The sequence below is a fragment of the Pseudophryne corroboree genome, chromosome 8, assembly GCF_028390025.1.
Source record: "Pseudophryne corroboree isolate aPseCor3 chromosome 8, aPseCor3.hap2, whole genome shotgun sequence".
Classification (NCBI taxonomy): Eukaryota; Metazoa; Chordata; class Amphibia; order Anura; family Myobatrachidae; genus Pseudophryne; species Pseudophryne corroboree.
In genome coordinates this window covers 290,556,924-290,573,245 of record NC_086451.1, presented here as the reverse complement: position 1 = coordinate 290,573,245, position 16,322 = coordinate 290,556,924, and the positions used below count along the sequence as shown (strand labels likewise).

The window sequence follows — 16,322 nt, the reverse complement described above, 5'->3', positions numbered from 1 at the left end:
ACATTTTAGCACTGTGTGCAAGAAATGGCATCGGAGCCCCACCCCTGCATGCAAAACGGGCAGTAGGCGCGCGTAAAAAATACATAGTGGCGAGGCTTCGTGGGGAAGGGGTGTGGCCACAAAATAATACCAATTCATAAAACGGTGCACAGTAGTCTCCATTATTCAAATTACGCCGCACAGTAGCACCACTACACCAGGTAGAGACCCTTTTACACCTTACGGCGGACAGATTCCTCTTTTTACACATTACGGCAGACAGCGTCCCCCTTTTTACACATTACGGCAGACAGCGTCCCCTTTTTACACATAACGGAAGACAGCGTCCCCTTTTTACACATAACGGAAGACAGCGTCCCCTTTTTACACATAGCGGCAGACAGCGTGCCCTTGTTACACATAGCGGCAGACAGAGTACACTTTACACAACTGCAGATAGCGTGCCCTTGTTAAACATAGCGGCAGACAGCGTACACTTTTTACACATAACTGCAGACAGCGTGCCCTTTTTACACATTGCGGCAGACAGCGTGCCCTTTTTACACATTACGGCAGACAGCGTGCCCTTTTTACACATTACGGCAGACAGCGTGCCCTTTTTACACATTACGGCAGACAGCGTGCCCTTTTTACACATTACGGCAGACAGCGTGCCCTTTTTACACATTACGGCAGACAGCGTGCCCTTTTTACACATTACGGCAGACAGCGTCCCCCTTTTTACACATTGCGGCAGGCAGCGTCCCCCTTTTTACACATTGCGGCAGGCAGCGTCCCCCTTTTTACACATTGCGGCAGGCAGCGTCCCCCTTTTTACACATTGCGGCAGGCAGATTCCCCCTTTTTACACATTGCGGCAGGCAGACAGCGTGCCCTTTTTACACATTACGGCAGACAGCGTCCCCCTTTTTACACATTGCGGCAGGCAGCGTCCCCCTTTTTACACATTGCGGCAGGCAGATTCCCCCTTTTTACACATTGCGGCAGGCAGATTCCCCCTTTTTACACATTGCGGCAGGCAGATTCCCCCTTTTTACACATTGCGGCAGGCAGATTCTCCCTTTTTACACATTGCGGCAGGCAGCTTCCCCCTTTTTACACATTACGGCAAAGATTCCCCCTTTTTACACATTGCGGCAGGCAGATTCCCCCTTTTTACACATTGCGGCAGGCAGATTCCCCCTTTTTACACATTGCGGCAGGCAGATTCCCCCTTTTTACACATTGCGGCAGGCAGATTCCCCCTTTTTACACATTGCGGCAGGCAGATTCCCCCTTTTTACACATTGCGGCAGACAGTCCAAAGAAAGTAAGAAAGAAAGAGAATGAATTAATTATACTTACCCTCTCTGCTGGCTCAGGCTCCTCGGTGCAGCTTCTGACGATTCCCGGGCAGGAGAGAAGGTGGAGGAGGGAGCCGCAGCAGCGCTGTGTTATTGGTTGAGGCGCAGCTGCTGCTGCCCCTCTGCTTCACTATAGGCTGTTCTCGGAAAACGGCCTATAGTGAAGCAGAGGGACAGCAGCAGCAGAGCCTCAACCAGTAACAAAGCGCTGCTGCGGCTCCCTCCTCCACCTCCCTCCTTCTCCCCCGTACTGCTGCAGTGCGCTCCTCTCCTCTCTGGGCGGCTGTGTGCTGCGGGCAGCGATTGCCCGCAGCACACAGCGGCATGTAATGAGTCAGTTTGACTCATTACATGCTTTGGGCCCCTGGACAGAGGCGGGCCCCAGTGCAACGCACTGGTTGCACTGGCGGTAGTTCCGCCTCTGTCTATAGGCATATCTTGCTTCCCTGATGCACTGTGTAGTGGCCGGACCCCGTTTTTGTCCCCCAAGGGACCCTGCTCTTCCCACTATACAACTCTGTCTGTGGCTTCCTGCTGCCTCCATTCCCCTTCTCACATCATGTCACTGGCCCAGTGAAATTATCGTTTTTTTACAGTTTCTTATATAGCGCAGCACATTATGTATCTCCTGATATACTCTGTGCTGCTGGGGGACCGTGCTACTTCCACTATATAACTCTCAGTGTGTGGGTTTGTGCTACCTGCATTCCCCTTCTCGCATTGTGTCACTGGCCCTGTCGCATGCATCCCTGTTATCACTGACATATTATGCATGTCCTGATATAGTCTGTGCTGCTGGCCCACCCCCAGGGGTGCTAGTGGTGTGTTACCCCCACAGTGTTTGTTCCCAGAGTGTTAAGGGGGGTACTCACGGAGCGATCCCATCTTAAAATCTAAGCAATTTGACTAGATTGCTTAGATTTTAAGCATGATCTCTCCGTGTGTACCCCCCACAGCAATATATATATATATATATATATATATATATATATATATATATAAAATATATAATTATTTATTTATTTTTTTGGAAGACTTGCTTCACTATTGTGCGCCTCCTTATTCCTTCTTGCTCTGTAGGCACAGCCCAGTAGATAAGGGCATACTAGGGGTGCAGCACTTTACTGGAGCGCCGTGGAGTGCAGGACGTTTTTATATATAAAAAGACTTGAGACATTGCGCAGACGGAATCGCTTTGCTTGAGATATATGTATAATTTTTGATATCTAGATGGATTTAATCTATACCTTCTTTGTGCACAAGTACTCCAATGAAGTATGATTGTTAATGGAATATTATGTTTTATATATATAATGTTTATATACAGTGCAGTAATAATCCACGCACAGTACCCTGCTGTCACACTACACTGATTAGAAGCTTAGGCTGTACAGCCTTTGTGATACTGAGTATTTGCAAAGATAAGTATGCTAGGACTAATTGACCTGACATTGTAAATAATAGTACACAAGTCTTCCAATAAATGTCTTTGATACAAGTACTAGTTGGTGTTTTCAGCTGAAATGTGTTCTCTATAAATATCTGAAATGTATCTTTTTGTTTTCAGGTTCCAGTACTCTGCAGACAATTCTGTAAGTAAATCTTATCCATTGTGTCTACTTTGCTTGACTTGATACTGGCAGAATACTAGTCATGGGGAATGTGCCATGCTCAATGACATGAAATTTGTGTCCCTTATTATGAAAGAATGTTGTAATTTAGTTACTTGAAGTGTTAGGCAAGTCCCCATCAAAGAACGCTGGATTTGGTCTCGTGGCAAAGCATGTTTTTTTTGTCTTGCCAGGTCAGTATTGGTGGAGGTTGGGTTCCCCCCCCCCCCCCCCCCCCCCCTGTTACATGCATGTCTCTTGTTGAAATGGCAAATTATCTATTGGGAATTGGTAATGCCTTGTGAAAATTATTTTATTAACATGGTTTATTGGGCCTTTATTATTATGTGTAGTACTATTTGGGGGGAGAAATAGAACAATGGAAGCTGTGGTAACAGAAGAATAGTTTTTGAAATATATATTTTTCTGCTGCGGGGTACACTGGGCTCCACAAGTCTGGACAGTGGGGTGTAGAGTAGGATCTTGATCCGAGGCACCAACAGGCTCAAAGCTTTGACTGTTCCCAGAATGCACAGCGCCGCCTCCTCTATAACCCCGCCTCCCAGCACAGTTTGTCAGTTGGTGCTGCAGTAAGCAGGCACTAAACAGAGGGGCTGCTCCAAGCAGCCCTAAGAAAAGCTTTTTATGAGGTAAAAAGTGAAGACTTCAAGGGCAGCAGCGGTGGTAAATGTCTTCTGACATTCTCTGCTGCAGCTCCAGCTCTCCCCAGCGGTGCTGTACACTCCCGAGCCCTGGTTGCCGGGTACCTACAGCGGAGGCTCCTGTTTACTTCATGTTAGGCACACACGGCTGGGGCTGTCCAGGATCACGTGGCATCGCTTCGGGAGGTGGTAAGTGGGTCCCGCTCGCGGGACCCGGTCTTTATCGCGATCCGGCGCGGTCAGTGGGAGGCGGGCCGCGCGCGCTGGCGGTGGATACAGGCGATCCCACTAGATCACCAGGGCATGGGCACAGGTCAGGTTTTCTCTTAAAACCGATTTTAATATCGCCCACAGTACCCCGTGGTTTTGCCAGCAAGGGGGATAAGGCTTAGACCTGAAGCCCCTCCCCCAGCCCCAGGGCGCCATTTCCAGCAAGTGTTCCCGCCCTGGAGCTGCATCTGTCTTTCCTCACTCCCTGTCAGTGTCTGCGGCGCCATTACTCCTCAGCTCACTGTTCCTGGGACTGCGTGGGCAAATCCTCATGTGTAAAGTCGCCTGGTTGTCAGTGCTGTGACTTTACATGACACTTAAGTATTCTACCTGCCTTTTTAGTCACTGTTAGTTAAGAAAGAGTGCATTTAGTCAGGGGTTTATAGTGCAATTACCCTGTGATATACATCCAGTTTCTTACTGTGTAGTGTTATATCTATTGTCTATATAGCTGTGTAAGCTAGTCCAGTGCAGTATTATTGTCTGTAATAACCTCTGCATTGTACAAACTGTGACTATTTGTGTGTGCATTAATAGCTGAGTGGTGTCCATCTCGTGTCTTTCACTCAACTTGCTATCCCTATATTCTATAACCTGAGGGGGCTTGGTGTGTCAGGTGTTATTTAATATAGGATTTTCACAAAGATATACTGTATTACGTATTTTTCTCTGTGATTTAGTCACCATATCTCCTTTATCTCTGCTGGTGCTGACTACACTGCGCAGGGGTTTGGGTTTAGGGATATAGTGCTGCTAATAATTGTACTGTGTTACCTCATACTGCAAGTTATATCATGTCTGCTTCTGAGGGTAACGATTCTGGGGCGGAACACACTGCTGGTGTTGCTGAAGCCACAGGCACATATGGGGAGAATATAGCAGCTGTGGGCTCTGGTTCTGGGGGCTCCTTGCCCCTCAGTGGGACTGTGGCAACGGAGCCACATACTGACCCTGCGTGGGCCGCTTTTTCCACGCTTCTGCATACGCTAGTTCATAAACTAACACCCCCTATGGGACCCCCAATGCCGGTACAACCGTATGTGGTCCCTGCAGCTAACCCGCCGTGGGCGGACGATTTATCTGCTCAATTAAAGAAGTTGAATCAGTCCCTGACTACTAAAAAGTCTGATCAACGCTCGCCTAAGTCCAAGAGGTCCTCTAAGCGAGTGCTCGTCTCCTCACAATCCACTGCTGTCACTGACACCTCGTCTGATGAAGACAGCACATACACTGACCCCACAGGTTCTGACTCTGATACGGCTGATGGGAAGGGTTTTTCACATGTGGATGTTCCTGATCTTTTGGAGGCTATTAAGTTAATTCTGCAGATTACAGATGAACCCGAGCCATCCGTTCCTCCTAAGAATCCAGATAGGTTCAAGCGTCAGAAGGTGATTAAACAAGTTTTACCTCACTCTGACCACCTAGTGGATATACGTCAGGAACCCTGGCAAAGCCGGGGTACGAAGTTTGTGCCTCAAAAGAAGATGCTGGCTCGCTATCCCCTCGCGCCAGAGCTGTCTAAGAATTGGGAAACGCCTCCTCCAGTAGACTCACATGTGGCTAGGATGGTGGTTTCCTCAGCTCTACCTGTCACTACCGTCACGTCTCTAAAAGAGCCTACGGATAAACATGTCGAGGGTTGTCTAAAAGCGATTTACACCCTCACGGGGGCTGCACAAAGGCCCACTTTTGCAGCTACATGGGTGGAAGAGGCTATTGAAGCATGGGCCTTGGAGTTAGAAGCTGAAATCTCCTCTGACCATGCTAGACAATGCTTGTCATATATTGTCACAGCTTCTCGCTATATTAAAGAGGCGGCTTCTGATGCTGGTATCCTAGCAGCCAAGGCCTCTACTACGTCAGTCCTGGCTCGCAGGATATTGTGGCTGAGATCCTGGTCTGTGGATCTGGACTCTAGAAAAACCCTGGAGGTACTCCCTTTCAAGGGGGATATTCTGTTTGGGGAGGACTTAAATAAGATAGTGGCTGACTTGGCTACTGCCAAAACTGCCTGTCTGCCTAATACAGCTCCTTCTTTGTCGAAGGCCAAAGGCACGTCCTTTCGCCCCTTTCGTCCTTCAGGTAAAGCAAAAGGTCAGACGTACCATAAGCAGGCCCGCACTTCCAAACCTGGTAAGCCAAAGCCCAAAAGATCCTGGGCTGCCCGTCAGCCAGCAGCCAAGACCGATAAGCCTGCCGCATGACGGGGCGGGCCTCCTCCTGGGGGATCCCAGGGTGGGGGGCCGGCTTCTAGGGTATACCCAGATGCCTGGGTACGGGAAGTCGTCACTCGAGGTTACGCCATAGCCTTCAAAAACCGACCCCCTCATCGATTTTGCCAGACAGACGTCCCGTCGGACCAGACAAAGGCAAACACTCTGCATTCGGTGGTACAGACCCTCCTGGATACAGGAGTCGTAGTACAGGTGCCTCTTGCTCAGAGGGGCCGGGGGTACTATTCTCCGCTGTTTCTAGTCCCGAAACCGAATGGGTCCTCCTGGCCCATTCTCAACCTCAAGGCACTGAACAAATTTGTGAAGGTTTCCAAGTTCCATATGGAAACCTTTCGCTCTATAGTTCTGGCCTTGGAACCTGGGGACTACATGGTCTCCCTGGACATAAAGGATGCTTACCTGCATATTCCTATAGCAGTGTCACATCAACAATACCTGAGGTTCGCTATTGGCAACCTCCATTACCAGTTTCGGGTATTACCTTTTGGTTTAACAACGGCTCCGCAAGTCTTCACCAAAGTTATGGCGGTGATGACGGTGGTACTCCGCCGTCAAGGGGTCAGGATACTGCCTTATCTGGACGACTTGTTAATCCTGGCAAATTCCCCAGATCTTCTCCTGCGTCATCTGGATATGACGGTCCGGTTTCTACAAGCCCACGGGTGGCTCATCAACTGGAAGAAATCCTCCCTGGTCCCTGCTCAGAGCATGGTGCATCTGGGAGCACTGTTGGACACTCACAACCAGAGGTTGTTCTTGTCCCAGGAGAAAGTCCTGAAACTTCAGGACAGGATTCGTTGCTTCCTTTCTCATCTGCAAGTGTCGATACATTCGGCAATGCAGGTTATTGGCCTCATGGTGTCCGCATTTGACATGGTGGAGTATGCTCAATTCCATTCTCGCGCCCTCCAGAAGCTGATTCTAGCCAAGTGGGACGGCCTACCTCACCGGATCAGGTCTCACATGATCTCTTTGACTCCGGAGGTCCGTCTGTCGCTGCTCTGGTGGCTCCTGGACCGACAATTGTGCAAAGGCTGTCCCTTCTGGATATCCAACTGGGTCCTGTTGACGACAGATGCCAGTCTAAGAGGTTGGGGCGCGGTGCTGGAGCAGCACTCCTTGCAGGGTCGGTGGACCAAGGAGGAATCTCTCCTCTCGATCAACATTCTGGAATTGCGGGCGGTCTTCAATGCGTTGAACCTAGCCCAGCATTTGATTTCAGAACCATCCTGTTCAAGTACAGTCTGACAACGCCACCACAGTGGCTTATATAAATCATCAAGGCGGCACTCGAAGCCGTTTGGCAATGAAGGAAGCCTCACGGATTCTACTTTGGGCAGAACGCCATCTACCGGCAATATCGGCAATATTCATTCCGTGAGTCCTGAATTGGGAAGCGGACTTTCTCAGTCGTCAGGACGTGCATGCCGGCGAGTGGGGCCTCCATCCAGAAGTGTTTCAACTCCTCGTGGAAAGGTGGGGTCTTCCAGATGTGGATCTGATGGCGTCTCGACACAATCACAAGGTTCCGGTCTTCGGAGCAAGGACAAGGGATCCTCAAGCAGCATTCGTGGATGCGCTGGCAGTGCCGTTGAGGTTTCGGTTGCCGTACGTGTTCCCTCCGGTGTCGCTCCTGCCCAGGGTAATTCGGAAGTTCAAGCAAGAAAAAGGAAATCTGCTTCTCATAGCTCCGGCGTGGCCCAGACGGCACTGGTTCTCAGACCTGCAAGGCCTATCGTCAGAGCGTCCACTTCTACTTCCACAACGCCCAGACCTCCTCGTTCAGGGCCCCTGTGTCTACCAGGACCTAGCCCGGCTGTCTTTGACGGCATGGCTCTTGAAGCTTCCGTCTTAAGAGCTAAGGGTTTTTCTGAAGAGGTCATTAAAACTATGTTGGTGGCCCGGAAACCGGCCTCTGCTCGGATTTACCATCGGGTCTGGCATTCTAACTTTGTTTGGTGCGCATCTAACCATTATGACGCTTCCAAGTTTAGTACAGCCAAACTTTTGGCTTTTCTACAGCAGGGCCTAGATTTAGGCCTCCCTCAAGGTTCATATTTCTGCCTTGTCGGTGTGGTTTCAGAGAAAAATTGCGACTTTACCTGATGTTCATACTTTCACTCAGGGTGTGTTGCGTATCCAACCTCCCTATGTCCCGCCTGTGGCTCCTTGGGACTTGTCGGTGGTTTTGGAGGCGTTGCAGGAGTCTCCATTTGAACCTATTGGTTCAAGCTGACCTTAAGTGGCTTTCCCTTAAGGTGGTGTTCTTGCTGGCTATTGCCTCTGCTAGAAGAGTGTCGGATTTGGGTGCCTTGTCTTGTAGTTCCCCATATCTGATTTTTCACCATGACCGGGCGGTTCTTAGGACTCGTCCGGATATTTACCTAAGGTGGTTTCTTCGTTCCACCTTAATCAGGAGATTGTGGTTCCAGCTTTTGTCTCTCCTGATTTGTCTCCCAAAGAGCGGTCTTTGGATGTGGTACGGGCTCTCCGTACCTATGTGAAGAGAACTGCTTCTATTCAAAAGTCTGAGTCTCTCTGTTTTGTTTGGATTTCACAAACGTGGCTGGCCTGCTCACAAGCTGACCCTGGCCAGGTGGATTAGAATGGTGATTGTGCATGCTTATGTGAAGGCTGGTCTGTCAGCTCCTGTTCACATTACGGCCCATTCTACTCGGTCTGTTGGACCTTCTTGGGCGGCCCAACGTGGTGCGACCCTTGACCAATTGTGCAAGGCGGCTACGTGGTCCTCCGGGAACACGTTCAGAAGGTTCTATGCCTTCGATACTGCCGCTTCCCAGGATGCTTCCTTTGGACGCCGGGTTCTTGTGCCCGCTACAGTGCGTCCCCTCCCATAAGGAACTGCTTTAGGACATCCCCATTGTCCAGACTTGTGGAGCCCAGTGTACCCCACAGCAGTAAACAAGTTTTATGGTAAGAACTTACCCTTGTTAAATCTTTCTGCGAGGTACACTGGGCTCCACAAGGCGCCCACCCTGACGCACTTAGCTTCTTTGGGTTGATATGGCATTAGCCGCTGACACTTCTCTTGTCGTGAGAGTGTGGTGTATGTGGCTACTAACCGTTGTCTCTTTTCCTGCTACTGCATTGGGCTGGTTAACTAAACTGAGCTCCTGTGCTCGGAGGCGGGGTTATAGAGGAGGCGGCACTCTGCATTCTGGGAACAGTCAAAGCTTTGAGCCTGTTGGTGCCTCGGATCAAGATCCTACTCTACACCCCATTGTCCAGACTTGTGGAGCCCAGTGTACCTCGCAGAAAGTTTTAACAAGGGTAAGTTCTTACCATAAAACTCGTTTTTTTAAACTGTGTAACAGAAAAATATAACTTGGAGGAACAGGACTTGTTGATTGTTTCACTAGATCTTAAAGGAAACCTGCATTTAACGAGCTTAATTAGCTTTGTTTGTTTTTTTTAACTATAGCTTGCCACACTTGGGACTATCTGAGCGTTAGGTAACAAGATTATAGTTTCATTTGGCCAAACATATGGGTGGGGAATTTGATGTGATTGGCTCCTTTGCTGCCCGTGTGCACTCAGAAGATGAGCATACACACAGCCAATGGGGGATATCAGTGGTCATCTTCTAACTGCATTTTACACTATAACCAAAACTGGTACTTGTCATAGACTGTAGTCGTTTTTGTCCCAAACATAATGCAGTGTCACAGCCTCTATGGGCCCTTTCCAGACACTCTTCCCATTCACTGATTCCTAGTATTCCACAAGGTCTTCTTTTGCTGAGTGACTGCTACCTGTTACATGACTGGGCTTTGGGCTATCTGCTTGTGTTGTATACCGTATAAACGAATACATGTTACACTGGTGTGCTTGTTTTTTTGTTGGGTTAATTTGAAACATTTTGAGAGTTAAATAGTTATGTGCTTACTTTATTGTACTTGATGGGATGACCAACATAACCAGGACTGGAAATGCTCAATGTATTATACTGTACAAGTAATCTCTTCCCACTGCGAGGTGCACTTTTATCCATGAAATATTGGGATTACAGTATGTGTAGAAATTTGAAGCCGTAGATCTTAATGCATTTCATAGGAATTATATGCCCCCTATTGTAAAACAAGAATATTAGAAGCCAGCAAGCATTGGTCCCGGCACTACAATGTGAAGTTGAAAATGCTTTTAGTGCAATAAGGGGATAGACTATTCATTGTAACATAATTCAGTTTGAATACAAATGAGATCATCTTAAGAAGTATGAGTCATGGGACTTCAATATCCCAAAATACTGCTATTTTACATACGTTCTTGTAAATATAGATAAATCTTTCAGAGGTCCTATTATTGATGTATATACCTGAGAAGAATTAATATACAGTCAGATTCAGGTAGCATGATCTAGAACATTTTTCACTAGAAAACCTAAATGAAATGCTGGTCATAAAGACAAAATTGCAGATAAAAGTTACTGTACAGGGGCTGATTCCCACAGCCACCTTCAGTCTATGGGCGACGGTCCAACTGCGACTTTATGGAGATGCCGCTACAAACTTCCCTGTTTTTACATCCGTGCGTCCGTATGTGCTATGACTGAGATTTTCACTGTCAGCGTCTGTAGATGCTGAAATACAGATTGGCGCACGTTTTTTTACACACCAATGGTTGCACCCTTGAAACTTGCCCCAGCTCTATTGCAGGTGCGGTTTCTCCATCCAAGATGGCCTCCAATGCGAGCAGCTTATCAATACGCCCATGATACGGACCATCTCCGTGCATGCATTAAGCCACCTCCCTGTCATCGCCCTATAACGCCCACTACATTTTCAACACTTCTCTGAGACCGTGCATCTTCCATGTGCTTCAGTTGCAACTCTGACTCTGTACGCTGTTTGGATGCATGTACAGTACCACATAGATGAATGCACAGAAGAAAGAAACGCTCCACTGTTTCCGACATCGGGCCTGCACTGCACGAACCATAGTTCAGCCAAGTCTAAGCAGTGAATGGAGATTGCCTTCATGCATTGTGTAGTTCAATAGGTTTTTGGATGAGGAACTGCGCCAATCCTATGTATAGCTGTAAGAGTTTTGTGGCAGCTATGAACAAATGGTGGGTGCACTATAAACGCCCACTCTATGTTGCGTAATATGGAAAAAAAGGGGGGGTTTTGTTCAGCGCTCACCTTCCTCCCTGTTGATGTATTCATATATCAGTATAGAAAATTCATAATCCTAATCATCCTCATGGAAAAAATAAATAAATAGACACCTCAATCAATTATACTGAATTCAAAGAATATTTATTAAGTATCTTTAAAAAGTCTTTATGCAATATAATATAATATGATAAAATGTATATATATACACTATATTATGAATATTATGTGTACATATATTAAAAGGTATAGATATCTATAAATCTCTTATTCTATATATCTCATATTTACACCCTCTACTGGACAAAATTGATACTGGACACTACCTAATACCGGTATACAAAGACAAACGCTTATCACAATACAAACACATATAGGTCTCCCACCTGTGGGTACACTAATCAGCGTTTTACCCCACTAGGTGTAGTATGCTCAGTCTACTTGCTATATTCAAGTGTGGTATGCGGCTTCCATACAGGATGGGTTCCTGATCGCTTTAGTAAGTAGTCTCTGATACAATGTAAAGTTCTTTTACAGACAGTCTAGAATCACCTGGGTGCCGGTGTAGATATTCCTTGCAGGGAATTCCTCCTCAAAGTCCGGTTTCTGTAGGTGAAGTATGGACCTTCTGTGGTCTGCCGGCAGACACCCACTGCTCCGTGTCCCTGTGCTTCCGGACTCCGTGCAGGGATCGATTTTTTCCGCAATCGACGCGTTTCGCCTGATACCAGGCTTCGTCAGGATGGCTGGATTACCGATTCACAGATACCCATTCTTCTTATAGCTGCTGTGGTGCTACAATTTGTTCTGCCCTCATCCAAGTTGGCCACACTGTTTTTTCCTTTCATAGAATGGGCTTCTTGCCCTCACATATAAAATAGGCACATAGTGATATCTTTGACCTGTTTTAGAGTGCATTATATGTAGGATATACATCCATATATTGTCCCATACGTTATTACTGCTACTTAGTAGATTATATCTCTTATGTGAGAAAACAACATATAGAACAAAAATAATTTAGCATAAATAGCCACATAAAACCTAAACAGGACAAGACAAACATACTGTTAAATATCTAATAAATAATCCCTACTCCATTGATTATTTTAATATTTTAATAAAATTATATAGTCCATTTTCTATACTGATCTATGAATACATCAACAGGGTGGAAGGTGAGCACTGAACAAAACCCCCCTTTTTTTCCATTGTGTAGTTCAACATCCTCACCACCGTCCTTTTGTACCACTAAATCTTTTGTACCTCTCAAATACACGCGCATGTAACATACAATCTGCCCGTAAGCCTCAGTTAGCATACGGAAACATTCTGTGGCCATTTTGATCAGTTTAACTAAAACTTTTAACACATTGCTCTACTTTTGAGCTAAGTATTTTAGCGACGCCCAGAAAAAAACACAACTTCTCCAAACGCTGTGTGACTGTAAACTATTGTGCGAGAGGCGTGAAACTTGTAAAGCCGTTTTAGGATAGTCTAAGGTCAATGTCTCCCCCCCCCCGTACCCCCACCTTCTCTCTCTCTCTCAACTGGTGTAGTATGGTTTATTCTTTCCCCAAGTACCGATGTGTCCTCTTGCATCTTTGCTACAGTCATGCTAAACAGCCATTCAGGTCGCGGCACTCTGTAGCGCTGAGCGGTTTTTTTTTTTCCGCCTTTTTTTGCAAAAATGCATCTTAGACACAATGTTATGCAATAGGACGCAGAAGAAGCTTCTGATCACAGTTATATGCAGCATGCCTATATTCTGTGTATGACTGCGACTGTATTTGCATATAAAATGCTATGCTGCAGTGTTTTCCTCAAATACTGTAACGTTTCATTTCGGATGCAGATAGAGCCGCTATTTCTCTATCGTCCTAGTGGATGCTGGGGTTCCTGAAAGGACCATGGGGAATAGCGGCTCCGCAGGAGACAGGGCACAAAAAGTAAAGCTTTCCGATCAGGTGGTGTGCACTGGCTCCTCCCCCTATGACCCTCCTCCAAGCCTCAGTTAGATTTTTGTGCCCGGCCGAGAAGGGTGCAATCTAGGTGGCTCTCCTAAAGAGCTGCTTAGAGAAAGTTTAGCTTAGGTTTTTTATTTTACAGTGAGTCCTGCTGGCAACAGGATCACTGCAACGAGGGACTTAGGGGAGAAGAAGTGAACTCACCTGCGTGCAGGATGGATTGGCTTCTTGGCTACTGGACATCCGCTCCAGAGGGACGATCACAGGTACAGCCTGGATGGTCACCGGAGCCTCGCCGCCGGCCCCCTTGCAGATGCTGAAACATGAAGAGGTCCAGAATCGGCGGCAGAAGACTCCTCAGTCTTCTAAAGGTAGCGCACAGCACTGCAGCTGTGCGCCATTTTCCTCTCAGCACACTTCACACGGCAGTCACTGAGGGTGCAGGGCGCTGGGAGGGGAGCGCCCTGGGAGGCAAATGAAAACCTATTTGGCTAAAAAATACCTCACATATAGCCTCCGGGGGCTATATGGAGATATTTAACCCCTGCCAGAATACACTAAAGAGCGGGAGACGAGCCCGCCGGAAATGGGGCGGGGCTTATCTCCTCAGCACACAGCGCCATTTTCCTTACACAGCTCCGCTGGTCAGGACGGCTCCCAGGTCTCTCCCCTGCACTGCACTACAGAAACAGGGTAAAACAAGAGAGGGGGGGCAAAATAGTGGCAAAAATTATATTATAAAAGCAGCTATACAGGGAGCACTTATTATAAGGCTATCCCTGTCATATATAGCGCTTTTGGTGTGTGCTGGCAAACTCTCCCTCTGTCTCCCCAAAGGGCTAGTGGGGTCCTGTCTTCGTTAAGAGCATTCCCTGTGTGTCGGTACGTGTGTGTCGACATGTATGAGGACGATATTGGTGTGGAGGCGGAGCAATTGCCAAATATGGGGATGTCACCTCCTAGGGGGTCGACACCAGAATGGATGCCTTTATTTATGGAATTACGGGATAGTGTCAACACGCTAAAGCAGTCGTTTGACGACATGAGACGGCCGGACAATCAGTTAGTGCCTGTCCAGGCGCCTCAAACACCGTCAGGGGCTGTAAAACGCCCTTTGCCTCAGTCGGTCGACACAGACCCAGACACAGGCACTGATTCCAGTGGCGACGGTGACGAATCAACCGTATTTTCCAGTAGGGCCACACGTTATATGATTTTGGCAATGAAGGAGGCGTTACATTTAGCTGATACTACAGGTACCACTAAACAGGGTATTATGTGGGGTGTGAAAAAACTACCTATAGTTTTTCCTGAATCAGAAGAACTAAATGATGTATGTGATGAAGCGTGGGTTGCCCCCGATAAAAAGATGCTAATTTCAAAGAAGTTATTAGCTTTATACCCTTTCCCGTCAGAGGTTAGGGCGCGCTGGGAAACACCTCCTAGGGTGGACAAGGCGCTCACACGCTTATCTAAACAAGTGGCGTTACCCTCTCCTGAGACGGCCGCACTTAAAGATCCAGCAGATAGGAGGATGGAAAATATCCAAAAAAGTATATACACACATACAGGTGTTATACTACGACCAGCTATAGCGACAGCCTGGATGTGCAGTGCTGGAGTAGCTTGGTCAGAGTCCCTGATTGAAAATATTGATACCCTGGATAGGGACAATGTTTTACTGTCTTCAGAGCAAATAAAGGATGCATTTCTTTATATGCGTGATGCACAGAGGGATATCTGCACACTGGCATCACGGGTAAGTGCTATGTCCATTTCGGCCAGAAGAAGTTTATGGACGCGACAGTGGTCAGGCGATGCGGACTCAAAACGGCATATGGAAGTTTTGCCGTATAAAGGGGAGGAGTTATTTGGAGTCGGTCTATCAGATTTGGTGGCCACGGCTACAGCCGGGAAATCCACCTTTTTACCTCAAGCTACTCCCCAACAGAAAAAGACACCGACTTTTCAACCGCAGCCCTTTCGTTCCTTTAAAAACAAGAGAGCAAAGGGATATTCATATCTGCCACGAGGCAGAGGAAGGGGGAAGAGACACCAACAGGCAGCTCCTTCCCAGGAACAGAAGCCCTCCCCCGCTTCTACAAAAGCCTCAGCATGACGCTGGGGCTTCTCAAGCGGACTCGGGGGCGGTGGGCGGTCGTCTCAAGAATTTCAGCGCGCAGTGGGCTCACTCGCAGGTAGATCCCTGGATCCTGCAGATAATATCTCAGGGGTACAGGTTGGAACTAGAGACAGATCCGCCTCGCCGTTTCCTGAAGTCTGCTTTACCAACGTCCCCCTCCGAAAGGGAGACGGTTTTGGAAGCCATTCACAAGCTGTACTCTCAGCAGGTGATAGTCAAGGTACCTCTTCTACAACAGGGAAAGGGGTATTATTCCACTCTATTTGTGGTACCGAAGCCGGACGGCTCGGTAAGACCTATTCTAAATCTGAAGTCCTTGAACCTGTACATAAAGAAGTTCAAGTTCAAAATGGAGTCACTCAGAGCAGTGATAGCGAACCTGGAAGAAGGGGACTTTATGGTGTCCTTGGACATCAAGGATGCGTACCTCCACGTTCCAATTTACCCCTCACACCAGGGGTACCTCAGGTTCGTTGTACAAAACTGTCACTATCAGTTTCAGACGCTGCCGTTCGGATTGTCCACGGCACCTCGGGTCTTTACAAAGGTAATGGCCGAGATGATGATTCTTCTTCGAAGAAAAGGCGTATTAATTTTCTCTATCGTCCTAAGTGGATGCTGGGGTTCCTGAAAGGACCATGGGGAATAGCGGCTCCGCAGGAGACAGGGCACAAAAAAGTAAAGCTTTTACCAGATCAGGTGGTGTGCACTGGCTCCTCCCCCTATGACCCTCCTCCAGACTCCAGTTAGATTTTGTGCCCGAACGAGAAGGGTGCAATCTAGGTGGCTCTCCTAAAGAGCTGCTTAGAGAAAGTTTAGCTTAGGTTTTTTACTTTACAGTGAGTCCTGCTGGCAACAGGATCACTGCAACGAGGGACTTAGGGGAGAAGTAGTGAACTCACCTGCGTGCAGAGTGGATTTGCTGCTTGGCTACTGGACACTAGCTCCAGAGGGA

At 47.7% G+C, this 16,322-nt stretch overlaps 1 protein-coding gene across 5 annotated transcripts in view; it reads left to right on the top strand.

Moving 5' to 3' along the window:
• ACSL4 (acyl-CoA synthetase long chain family member 4) overlaps nt 1-16,322 on the top strand; it is a 293,951-nt gene that overhangs the window by 122,006 nt on the left and 155,623 nt on the right. For all 5 annotated transcript variants that reach the window (XM_063937299.1, XM_063937298.1, XM_063937301.1 and 2 more), the window contains exon 2: nt 2,911-2,935. The gene's annotated coding sequence lies outside the window, so the exon portion shown is untranslated. The remainder of the gene's footprint in view (nt 1-2,910; nt 2,936-16,322) is intronic.